Source organism: Agelaius tricolor, unplaced genomic scaffold (genome assembly GCF_023055355.1).
Source record: "Agelaius tricolor isolate 1412-34295 unplaced genomic scaffold, bAgeTri1.0.p SCAF_33, whole genome shotgun sequence".
NCBI classification, from domain to species: Eukaryota; Metazoa; Chordata; class Aves; order Passeriformes; family Icteridae; genus Agelaius; species Agelaius tricolor.
In genome coordinates, this window is record NW_027269293.1 from 2,243,181 (window position 1) to 2,256,150 (window position 12,970).

Here is a 12,970-nt window from a genome sequence, read left to right on the forward strand (position 1 = left end):
TCATCTTATAGCAGGAGCAGGGAAGGGACACGGAGGCCTCAGTGTCCCCTCGGTGTCCCTGGCATGGGAACCCTCGCTGTCCCCACCGTGTTTGGCCCATGGCAGCCTTGGACCCTCAAGCAAACACCAAAGCAGGGCTGGATTAGGGAACTGGCAGTCCCAAAGCGCCCCAGGGAAAAAGAATATTCCCTTCTCCCTTACTCCTGTCCCTGAGGGAGTTGCTCATCCAGCTTTGCAGTTGGAAAGAAAAGCCCTGACGCAATCCCGCCGTTGCCATGGTGAGGAGCGCTTCCCTGTGACCGGGATTTACCGGGTTGTAGGACAAAGCCACCGGGAGCAAGGGGGGGGGACAGGATCCGCAGGGATCGAGCAGGGGGAACAGATCCATGGAGAGCGGAAGGATTGGATCCACGGGGAGCAGGAGGATCAGATCCACAAAGAGCAGAAGGATTGGATCCACAAGGAGAAACAGGATGGGATCCACAACTAAAAGGTGCAAGAGATCAGGGCTCAAGTTGTCCTGAGATGACAGGGGGGTCACAGCAGCGTTGGGAAATCCAAACTGGAGTGTTAGGAAATGAGCTGAGGTCCGGGGGGGATTCAGAATTGGAAATACTGGTGCACCCAGCTGGAGTCTGGGGGAATTCAGAGCTGGGAATGCCAGTGCACCCCGATTGAGGTCAGGGGGGATTCAGGGTTGGGAATGCCGGGGCACCCCGGCTGAGGTGAGGAAGATGGTGAAAATAAGCATGTGGTAACCATGGCAACCGTGTAGCTGCCTTGGCGCTGAGCAGCAGCTTTATCAGAGCTGGTGCTTCCCAGCCAGATTATGGAAAACCAAATCTTGTGTGTCAGACTGTCCCTACCTGCCCAAACACGGCCAAATTTAGAAACAACTGCACCCAGCATCTCCAGCAGCGGCCTCATCACCCCTCACAGCTCACACTAAGGTGTTACTGTGGGATTTTTGCCCTTTTCCTCCAGCACTCCCAGCTCACCAGCACAACATTCCAGCCACTGTCACACATGAATGCTTTTCCAACATAAACCCTTCACCTCCCGGCTCTGCCACACCAGAGAGCCCGGCCATGCCATGGGCAACATGGTTCAGGGCAGCACCACCAGCCGCTCACTCCCAGGATCCAAAACTGCCTGGAAAACCCAGATGGGGGCTGCCCAAGCTGCTTCCCCGCGGGTGGCCTCTCTCCCACATCTGTCAGGGTCCCCCTGCACAGAACGCAGCTGCTCCGGTGTGGGAAAAGCAGCGGCAGCAGCGCCGTGCTGTTTATTGCTCCCACCTTCCCTCCTGTCACCCTCCCGTCTGCATTAAGGACTCAGTTCAGTTATATAAGCGCTCATTAATCATCATCTAAGAGTATTTGCAGCATTGAGTTCTTAAGGGCAGGGGATGCTACCCAAGGACTGGACAAACAGCCTCTGACCGCCTGACACTGGGCGGCCTTGCAGGGCAGAGGGCTGGGGAGGCAGGAAAGGTTCATCACAGCCTGCAGGGGAAAAGCTGCCAAGAGTTGGGAACATCGTATCCCTCCCCAGCAAGAGGTAAAGTACACACCGAGGGGGGCCAGCCCAGGTGTTGAGGGAAACTGGAGCTTTTCCAGACCCCTTGGGCTCCTGCATTCACTCCCTCAGGCACTCGCACTGCAGTTTGCTGCCACCATTTGCGGTAGGACCGGTGGTCTCACACCCCTACAATCCCATGCAGGGTGGGGTTGTTTCATCCAGCTCCCCTGCACAAGGGTCTCAGGGCTCCCCAGGACCCTGATATCCTCCCAAGACCCCAGTGTGCCCCCTCTGCTCTTCAGCAGGTCGCTGTGTGCTGCTGTTTCCCTGCAAGGGCACATAAATCACCTTGAGCCCACAGCCGTCCCCGAGTCACTTCATTGCCATCGGCACGGGGGGTGGCCCGGCGGAACGAGCCGCGGGAACAGCCGCGATTGCAGAAATCCCTGAACTGCAGCATCAACGTTTTTTCCCTGCCCAGAAGGTTCCCGCGCCCTCGCATGAGCTCATCCTGCACCGTCCCCTTTCCGCGCCTCCCGTAACCCAACCTCTCCCAGCCCCGCTGCAGAGCAGGAATGAGACAGGAATGAGACACCACAGCCCAGCAGATTCTTGGCTCTCTTGGCTCCCTGGGTCACTCTCGGGAGAGCTCCAAGTCATGCGACTCCTTCTCTTTTCTTTTTTTCACCCCCTCGATGTGGGGGAACGAGTCGGGAAAGTTCCCCCCGCTCTCCCCCCTCGCGTGGATCCGGATGGAGGCAGGTAGAGGCAGCGTCTCTGCCTCCAGCAGCACCACACCTGCCCTGGGAGCCGGGCGTTCCGCAGGGCAAGGCCGGATCCTGGCACTGCACAGGCTGGTGCCACCCAGCCCAGCTGCCCTGTGACTCCTGGAGCAACGAGCTTTTTGGGGGAGTTTGGCAATGCTGCCCCAAAAGACCCCCAGCACCCATTGGGATGAGCTGAAGGGGACTGGGGGCTCCTCACTGCCACGTCCCCGCGGTGGCAGTGCCACGTAGACCTGCACAGCTGGAAATCCTCCTCCCACAAGCCCCAAAAGCGGCTCGCAGCAGCCCAGAGCTGCCCCAGAAAGCCGAGCTCCCCCGGCAGCGCTGCCGTGCCGGGAGCTGGACGTGACCTGCTTCCCAAGGCAGCGGGATGGAGGATGGGAGGGAGCTGCGGGATCCGTGCCAGCCCCACACCCCGAGAGCAGCCAGAGCCACCAAGAACTGACACCAGGCTGAGCCCCTTCCCCATGGCTCTAAAAACCCCCCAAAAAATCTTCATTCCCTGCTGGCTGCTGCATGACCCCATCCCAGCTGGGAGAGGAGGGGGGCACGGGGTGGAGCACCTCAGAGCCCACTCCCCTGCTGCCTCACCCCAGCCCGGGGGGTTCTGGCGTGGGCCGGGGGCTGGCACAGAGCGCTGCCATTGTTCAGCATCCCGGGGGTCCCTGCCGCAGCGTCCCGGGGTGCCGGGCGCTGCCGTGGCCGTGGCAGCAGAGGGCAGCCACGCTGCACGCACCGATCCTGCCCACACGGCACCGCGCAGCCCACGCTGGGTGTGCACGGCCACGCTGCGCTCACCAGCAAGCCCGTGTCACCCTGCGGGCCTGCCCCTGTCCCCCCAGCTCCTGGCTGCAAGCAGGGACGATCCTGGCGCCCAGCACCCCCTCAGCACCCCACAATCCCACCACAGAGCGTCAGGCTCTGCCATCACATCCACAGGGTGAGCTCCCCACGTGGAGCCCCAAGCGCAGCGGCCTGGGTGGGCTGGCAGAGGGTGAAGGGCACAGCAGGAGCTGCCTGGGGAGAGGCACTGCCTGCCCGAGCCCCCCGTGCCTCATACAGGGCTCTCCCAGAGTGTGCAGACACCTGGCTGAGCTGGAGGTGCTGGGTGGTCTCAGGGCTTCCCCACCCTGCACTCCCCTCGTGCACCAGAGCCCCCTCCTCACACCAGCCCCCCCAGAGGGTCCCCACTGCCTGTGTGGTGCAGGCACCAAACAGTTCTGGGTCCCTCAGCCACCCCTGTGGGGCTGTGCACATGTGTGGACACGCATGCATAGAACACACGTGTTCACACAGGTACCTGCACCCCCATCCCTGCACGGGGGCTGCTCTGGGGGTGTGTGTGGGGTCACCTGCCCGTGTGTGAGACCACAGCCAGGGTGTGACGATGCTGGCCAGACCCAGCACTGTGCAGGAAGGGTTGGAGGTGGTGGCATTGTGAGGTTCCCCTGTCCCCGAGCAGCCCCTGCCCCAGGGTGAACCCCATGCTGCCGGTGCCTCAGTTTCCCTCCTGGCACTGCTGCAGGAAGAACCAGACGGTGTCAAGGGCCCCAGAGCGGGGTCCCTGAGCCCCCACAGCCCTGCACATGCAGAGCACACATCAGTTCTTGCATGTGTGCACGATCAGCACCAGCACTGTGCACACACAGCTGGGAAATCCCACACGTGTGCAACCACACAGCTGGGAACTCACACGTGTGCAATGTCACACGTGGACCCAGCCAGCCCTCCTCACCCTCACCCTCACCCTCACCCTCACCCTCACCCTCACCCTCACCCTCAGCCCACCATGGGCCTGGGCCCCTGGGCAGCCCCGCACCCATTGCGCCCCATTGCAGCATCACCGTGGCAACGCTCCAGATTTATCAATGGAGACGCTGCGGAAACGCTCCGGGGGAGGCAGGAGGGAGGGAGGGAGGGAGGGGTGTTCTGTGGGAGCTGGCGGGGGACACAGACAGACAGATGGATGGCTGGGGGGTGCAGGACGAGCTGTCACACTTGCACACACGTGTGTAAGGGGAACTGCAAACAAGAACTCTGCGCACCATCCCCAAGGTTTTCCCAGCCCCTTGGCAAAGCCCTGGGGGCTGGTGGGGAGCTCTGTGCCCCGTGTGGGTGCACGGAGGGGTTCCTGAGGTGAGGCAGTCATTCCCTGCCTGATCTCCCATCCTTGTGGCTGCTGACAGCAGGAGGGACAGAGCCAGCAGCTCTCAGCTCCGGCTGATCCAGGAGGGGAGAACCCTGGTCCCAGGGAAGTGGCCAGCATGTAGCAGGGGTTGTCAGGGCTGCGGGGTTCTCCCTTCCTGGGGAAGTGCTGCTGGTTTCACACGTGGGCCGTGACTCAGGCACCCGACTCTATTCCTGTTCTGTCCCTGACTCAGCGTGTGGCTCCAGGCAGGACACGCTCTCACCAGCCCCACACAGCCACCATGGGGAAGAGGAAGCAGCTCAGGGACTCTCAGAGCAGCAATGTCCCCAGGCAGTGTGGGGTCCTCACCCTGTCCCCCCACAGCAAGGCAGGAGCACCCAGGGCACCTGCGCTGACCCCCAGCCCTGCAGCCTTCAGCCTCACGGGCTCTCCCTCCTGCATGAAGCACCCAGATGGGGATGGGCACAGCTGCCCACACCACACACACAGCAGGGACCTTCCCTGCAGCTCTTCCAGGAAGGGCTGGAGAGGAGGAGATGGGGATGGGACGGCAGCAGGTTCACACCAGCTCAGCACTTTCCCAGCTCTCGCCAGCCCCGTCACACCCGGCTCATCACATGCCTGCTCACACCCACCCCCTGCGCCTGCCCCGGGCACCTGGCCAAACCCACAGCAGAAAGGGTGGAAAAAATCCAGTAAGCGACTGACCAGCCTCAACACAAAACATTCCCAACGTTCTGAGTGTGTGTGTGTGTGTGCACAAGGTCCCAGATCACACGGTGCTGGTGGTGGATTGGGGACATGATGGACCCTGTGCACAGCATCACTCATGGCCACACACTGGCTCTGCCCTGGCTGCAGCAGGGCCTGGGGGAAGCGCTTTTCATCTGAGAACAGACAGAACTGGCTCAGTGATGGCACCTCCAGGTCACGGCTGCAGCACCAGGACAAGCCAGAGCTGGGCACTCAGCAGCCACCCCAGAGCTCACTCTCAGCCCAGTGGGCACGTGGCCAAGCTGCAGGATGCCCAGGCAGGCCGGCCATGCCATGAGCTGGGCAGTTGCCTGTGGCTGGGTTTTACACCTGCCAGCCCAGGGAGAGGCTGCACAGCCCCAGCCCAGGTGAGCTTTGACCTTGGAAATCCCCAGGTGCCCGCCTGGCCCTGGGCACTGCGGCTCTCTCCAAAGGCAGGTGTTTGGAGATCCCCTGGATCGGCCGTGTTCATCAGCCCTGCCCTGCCCTCAGGTCTGTCCTGTCCTGCTGGCTGCAGGGCAGGGCTGCCCTGTGCCACCTGTGTGTGACACCGCACACAGCACCAGCTCCACGACTGTTCCCGATGCTGTGACCACTGTGGGAGATCAATGACTGGGGTGCACCAGCAGCTCCCTGGTGCTGGGACACGGAGGAAGCTGCCAGCACAGCTCAGCTTCACAGGGACTCGCCTGTTTGTTTGTTTAACACATGAGTCATTCCCCGATCACGGTGTCCCCAGTCAAGGCGTCCCCATCCCAGTCCCTGTCCACACCTGCCTGTGCTGATTCACTGCTGGCCATGACCCCCCTTCACTGTCACCCACCGAGGGGTCTGCAGCCCCTCAGGAACCATGAGATTCACTCAAGAAGGCAGCACCCAGCAGCTCCTGGGGAGGGAGCTGGCGAGGGCCAAGGTTAAGGGGGTTTGGCCGAGGCAGCAGCAGCAGCAGCAGCACCGTGCCAGGTCACAGGTGGTGATGTGGGGGCAGAAGGCCACAGGCAGCGTGGGCACAGTGGGTCAGGGAGAGCTCAGCAGAGCTGGGGTGGCTGCACCAGTCATTGCAAAAGTGAATCTGGTGAGCAGGGCCTGGGAACGGGCAGGCAAGTGGGGACGGGGCAGCTGCTGCACCTTGCTCTGACTCACAGAGGCTGCCCTGCCCGTGCCATGGCACTGAGCCTTGGGTACTGCGTGGCACCACCAGCACAGCACCCTGGGCACTGCACGGTGCCACTGACCCCTGGCTCCTGGCACAGCACTCTGGGCATCACATGGCTCCACTGATCATCTCCCTCTGCAGCCACCCGTCCCTGCTCAGGTCCACAGTCCTGCCTGCATGACACTGTGGCACCCCAGACCCTTGCCCAGCGCTGGGCTGTCAGCCAGAGCAGCCGGGGAGCCCGGTGCCAGCGGTGGCTGAGTGCCAGGGGCAGGTGGAGCTGCAGGCACAGCCCAGACCCACGGCAAGCCCAGGGCAGGTGGAGCAGCCCTAGCTGCCCAGGCAGAGAGCAGCCCCCCGGGCTGGAGCTCGGGGCAGCCCTGGCACCGCTGCCCGGGGGTTGCACAGCCGGATCCACCCAGACACCCGGGAAACGTGCCCGATCCGGAACCCCACGCCCAGCTGGGGCGGGAATCGGGGCGTGCACGGTGCCACCCCGAGCCCGGGGCATCCCCAAGGCACCGCTTCCAGCGACCCTCCGTCCCTACGGCCCGGGCAAGGGACGTGAGCATCCAGCACGGCCCCAGCAGCCCCACGGGGACCCACGGCAGCATCACCCGGGCCGGCCGCAGGTCCCGCGGGTTCCACGTGGCCGCGCTGGCCGGAGCGGCCGGGGGGGTGGGGAGCGGCAGGAATCCAGCACTGAGTCACGGCTTCCTCTGCGAGCCCGTGAGTCATCCCGGCAGCGCCAGGCTCGGCTCCGGCGTGCGGAGCCCGCGACGCGCACACGGCTGCATGTGAGGGCAACCCCCGCGTGTAGGGGGGCCCTGCACGCCCGCCCCGTCCGTGGGATCGGTGCGAACACACACACAAACGTGCCCGGGGGCACAAGCACCGACACTTTGTGCACGCACCCGTGGTCTTGAATGCCCATGACCTCCACGTGCACAAATTCGGGAGAACGCGTCTGTGCAAAGCACACACGAGCGCAGCAGTGCGAGGATCCACGCTCAGCCCCACGCTGACCTGGAGCACAGCCCTGTCACGTTTGTACATCGAGCTGGGGGCTGGGGCTCACCTGTGGGGTTGCAGCAGCAGTTTCTCCTGCACCTGAGGCTGTGGCTCCTCACTCTCGAACCTGGAGAGGAAGAAGAGGATGTTGGGAAACATTGTCCAGCTGCAGATCCCTGCCGTGCCCCCGCTGCATGCCAGAGCTTTCTGCAACCACCCACGCAGAGCCCTGTGCAATAGGTGCCCGCAGCACCGCGTTTGTCCTCCCCACAACTGAACCTGGGGTGCACGGAAGGAGGGCAGCAGGGTCTGCACAACCGCCAACACACACACGCAGACGTGGGTGCACACATGTGACCTGCACCCAGCCTCACATGCAGTGCTGGGACACCCGCACTTTGCCACCTGGCAGTTCGCACCCACAGCTCTCGCACCCGCTGGCACTCGCTGTACCCCGCCCTTCTGGGGGGGTCCCCACCACTTTGGGGGGGTGTGGAAATTGCACTCTGCAGAGCCGGAGCTCAGTGCCACAACCACAGAGACGGAGGGGGGGCGGGGGTGGAGTGGGAATTGGGGGGTGGGGAAGGATCGTCGAGGTTGTGCTGCGCCAAGCCCGGCCCACGATGGAAACCGCCGGGGCCGGGCTCCTGCCCCAGCCCGGGGGAGCGAACGGGGGCCGCCCCCGCCGACGTGGCAGCCGCTGCCCGAACCTCGGCGGGGCTGAGCCGGCGGGAGCCCCCCCGCCTGCAGCCGTACGAACGCGGGGACCCCCGGGCTCCTGTCGCCAGGACCCCCCCTCACACAAAGGGGCACCCGGGCCCCGGGGCGCCCCCGGCCCCTCCAGCGCTCCGGCTGTGCCGTGGGAGCGGGGGGGAAGGGGGGGGCGGTTGCCACGGTAACGGAGCTCCCCGCGCGCCGGGATGAATGGGCCGGGAGCGCGCGCGATCTATGAATGAACGAGCGGGGCCGGGAGCGCGGAAAGCCCGGGAGGGATGCCGGAGCACGGAGCGGAGCCTGGACACCGGCCCCGCCTCCCGGCCGGGACCGCCGTTCCCCCGGAAGCCCCCGCCCGCTCCGAGCCCCTCTGAGCTGCGAGCGGAGCTGTGTCGGGAACCGGGGCCGGAACTCGCGGGGTACCCACGAGTGTTGTCCCGCTCCTTGCCTGCGGATCCGGGCCGGGCTTTGCCGTCGCGGTGGAAGGGGTCCGGCGGGCTGGGGGAAACACCCGGCCCGGATTTCCCGAGCGGAGGGGAACGGAGCAGGACCCGGCTGTGCCCCCAGCCAGGACAGCCCCAGACCTTGACGCCCCGGTGGCCGAGGGTCTCCAAAGCTGGACCCCACTTCGTGCACCCCTGGTCTGGGCACCCCCAGGGCTGATCATGGTGGAGGCTGCTCCTGGGACTTCCAAGAGGACCCCAGTTCTGGGATGCCCTTCCAGGCTCTGGAGTACCCACGGCAGAGCGGTGGAGAGGGTCCCTGGGGATGCCTCGGCTCCTCCGGGCCCCCTCCCTGCCAGCCGCAGGGCCCCAGCCCTGCCCAGCCTGCCCTGACCCCTCACCTCCGCCCCTGTGAGCGGTTCCCAGAAGGCAGGATGGGAGGGGGGGCAGGATGGAGGCGGCGGGGGGGGCAGGATGGGGGGAGCGGGGCGGGGGGGCACCGCCTCATCTTCCCAGCAGGGTCTGGGTCAGCCCTGGGTGTCACCGTCCCCCAGGACAGTCCGTTCCCAGCACAGGCCAGGGGCGGGGAGAGGGTGGGGAGGGGGCATTCCTGGGCTGCCTGGGGGCTGAGTCACCCCCGGCCACCGCGGCCACGCGCACACGCAGGGACACGCCACGGCCACACACGCAGCGTGTGCACGGAGCAGAACCACGCGCGCGTGGCCGCGTACCGGGCACACGCAGCGACCTGAGCGTGCAGATCAACGCCGCGCTGCGCGCACCTGGGCACACGCGGTGACATGTGTGGGAACACGCAGTGACACACACGGCTTGGGACACGCAGAGACGCACTCTCGGGGACCATGTGCGCACAGCTATGCACACACATGCACACGCACATATGGATTTGGGGGCGGTGCAGGCACATGCCCCTCTCAACCTCCCCACCCCACACAGCACAGCCAAGGGCTGAGCATCCTCCAGCTGTGCCCCAGCGCACGTGGGGACCTCCTCCGTTCCTCGGGGGCTCGGGGGGGGCCTCCGGAGCCGGTTGCGGGGGCGTTCGGCCGAGCGTCGCCGGGGCTGCGTCACCGCTCTGACGCACCGTCGCTACCTGTGGGTCCCGCTGCTATAAATAGCCCCGCGCACGCCCCATCTGCCGCTCGCACGGTGACATTGTGACATTGTGAATGGGGGGGGGGACACCCCGCTCCGTGCCCCCCGCGCCACCGGAGCCCAGGGGCCAGGTGGCCCCGTGCCAGCCCCGAAAATCTGAGCGGTGGCCGGAGGGTAGCGTGGCGGTGGTGGCACTGAGCCACCTGGCAGGGCCTGGGCTGGCAGGACCAGCACGGACGTCACGAGAGCTCCTCGAGGTCCTCGTAAACACGGTGACGCACCGGCGATGCCCTCTGGCCCCGTGTCCCCATCAGCCCCGTGTTTGCCCTGGCCTCACTGCCCGGGGCCACGGTGTGGGGACGAGACCCCCACGGCACAGGCTGTGGGGCCAGGGTCATGCGGGGGTGACCCCTCAAACATGTGTCCCCATCCCAGTGGCACCGGGGCCATTTAAGCGCCATCCCCTGTGGATGTGAATGGGGGGCAAAGGGAGGAAGCTAAGCCGGTGCCCCCTCCCAAAACACCTCAGCTGAGAGATGATTTTGGAGGGTTCTCAAAAAGAAGGTGAAAAGGGAGAGTTGGGGTTTTTTGTTGCTATCAAGGGCAGGCAGCCAGGCTGGGACGCGCAGTGCAACCATTCCCGGTTCCCAGCGCGGCTCCTGCTGCTGCTCCGGCCCCGCTGCGACCTCGGCCCCGGCGGGCGGGGGGGTCCGCGGGACTGGGCTGGCTCCGCGCCCCCGGGCCCGCCGCCCCCGTGATGTCACCGCCCATGCACGCCGGGCTCCTCCGGCCGCGGCTGCCGGCCAGGCTGGGGGAGCCGGGGAGGCCCCGGGGTTGGCGAGGACACGGGGGGGACCCTCTGCCCCACAACGGGCTTGGAGGTGCTGCTGCGCACACAACGGCCACGCGTGTCCGGCTGTGTTCCACGCGCGTGTGCGTGCACTGCGCACCGGCCGGGTGTGCATCCCCACAGCCCAGCCCAGGTGTGCTGCAGCCCCTCGCAGCAGCCGGGGGTGTTCAGCACCCCCCGGAGATCCCCAGAACCCCCAGCAGCCTGGGCACGCCGGGATCCCCTGCCCCACGCAGCCATGTGTGCACGTTGGCTGCGTGCACACGCGTGTGCAAGGGCCCGCGGACACGTGTGGGGTAGTGGGAGGCTGTGGGGAGCGCCGTGGGGCCGCGGCTGGTGGGCGGGGTGAGACATTCCTCACGGCGCTTGTTATTTTATCTGGTTCAAAGTCAGTTCCTGGAATGTTTTTAATTCCAGGATCCATCCGTGCTCCGGCAGCTCCCGGGCCCCCCCCGCGGCCTCCTCTGCACCCCACAGCAGCACTGCCGGCCCCACAGCAGCACCGCGACCTGGCCTGGGGGCTCAGCCCTTCAGGAGCCCTCTGCACCCTCGGGCACATCCAGAGGGCACCCATGGGTGCCCCAGCCTTGGCGGGTGCCCCACAGCCGGGTGATGGGGGGCCCGTCTGCAGCCCCACGCGGGGGCCCGGGCTCGCCCCCACGCGGGACCCCGCTGCGGCAGACGCCGTGTTCCCAACCCGTGCCAGGGACACGCGGCAGCAGCAGCGTCGCCCACCCGGCGTCTGGCACCGCCGCGCCAGCCCCGTCTCTCGCCCGCAGCCAGCGCCGGGTGCAGCCGGAGGGATTCCGGGGGGCTGCGGGCCTGGGGCTGCGGGATGTTCCCTCCACGCCGTGAGGGGCTGGAGGCGGCCGCGGGGGTCCCACGGGCCGTGGGGGTCGCGGGGTGGGCGCACAAGGACGCACACGCGGGGTTCACACGCGTGTTTGCAGGCTCGGGGGTGCTGCGGGGAGGCCGGGTGGGTTTGTGGGGTGTGCAAGGGCTGGGCGTGCAAGGCTTGACGTGCATGCCTGTGCCGGGGTGCGCCCGGCACCGCGGGGCCGCGGCAGGGCCGGCACCGTGGGCGTGCACAGGGCCCACGGGTGTGCCGGGAGCCCTGGGAGCTGTGGGTGTTTCCTGGCACGCCCTCTGCGGCAAGGGCTGGGCACAGGGACAAGGGGGGCACCCGGTCCAGCTGTCCCCACCCACTGGCTGTGGGTGCACGGACACACCTGGCAGGTGACACCCATGCTGCCCCCACAGCGGGCACGACGCTGGTGCTGTGGATTGCTCCATACTGGGAGCACTGGGATGAGCACAGCCTGGCAGCAGTGCTGGCTGCTGAGCAGGGCTGGGGGCAGTGGGGACAGGAGCCAGGATGGGGTGCAGGGGGTGTGAGCCACGCCGACAGCTGGGCTGGGCAGTGACCCCCCCTGTTATCGGCAGCATCTGGGGGCCCTGGGCGTGGTGATGTCACCTTGTGGCGTGGTGATGTCACCCTGTGGCGTGGCACAAGGCAGCGCCCTGTGCCCTGCCTGGTCTCTCTGTGCCACAGACACCTCCTGCGGGTGCCTGCTCCGTCCTGTGCCATGAAGCCACGCCATGGCTGCGGGGCCAGGCCTGTCCCAGCTCACACCCTGCAGCACCCCTGCTCCCCCGTGACCCCCCAAACCCTGAGCTGAGCCCATGGGGAGGCAGCAGCTGTTGGGAGCTCCCAAGGATGGACTGGGGAGCACCCACGGCGGGACTGTTTGCGTGTCCCCCTCCCGTGCATGGCTGCTGGCATTGTCCCTGTGTGCACACACGTGTGCATGTCCCCCGTGTGCCCTCCCGGCAGCCATTGCCTTACAAGGGCTGTGCTGCTCCTGCCGCGGTCGGAGCCTCTTCCCGTTGCCAAATTTGGCACGGGCTGGGGGTGTGGGGGGGTGCAGGGGCTGCAGGGGGGGCAGCCCGAGGTCTGCTCTACCCGAAATGACGTCAAAGCGGGGCGCAGGGTGCCCGGTGCGGCACAAAGGCACCGCAGGAACCTGAGCTGCTTCCGCTCCCTCCCGGCTTCCTCCAGAGCTCGGCTGCTCCTGGGAGTTCAGGGTCTGGACAAGTCTCCCCTCCCCAGCTCACATTGGGCCCCCCATGGGAAGAGCCCACTCGCTTCCCATGCTGTCTGTGAGGTGCTGAGGGTCCCTGGAGCTCTGATTGTTCTCTGTCCCCAACCCCGGGGTGCGGGGACAAAGCTGGGACATAGCAGAGGGGACATGGGCAGCCACTCCTGCCCCCTCCCCACATAACAGCTCCACAGCTCCGTGCCCAGGCAGGATTCACCCCAGCCCAGGTGTCACCTGGAGCTGACAGTGTCACCATGGTGTCACAGCAAAGCTCTGGGGGTGTCCCAGCCCACAGTGTCCCCCCACAGCATCTGACACCCCCCCTGCCTCCAGCTTCCTCCCGGCGATGCTGGGGGCTGCAGGAAAAGGCTTG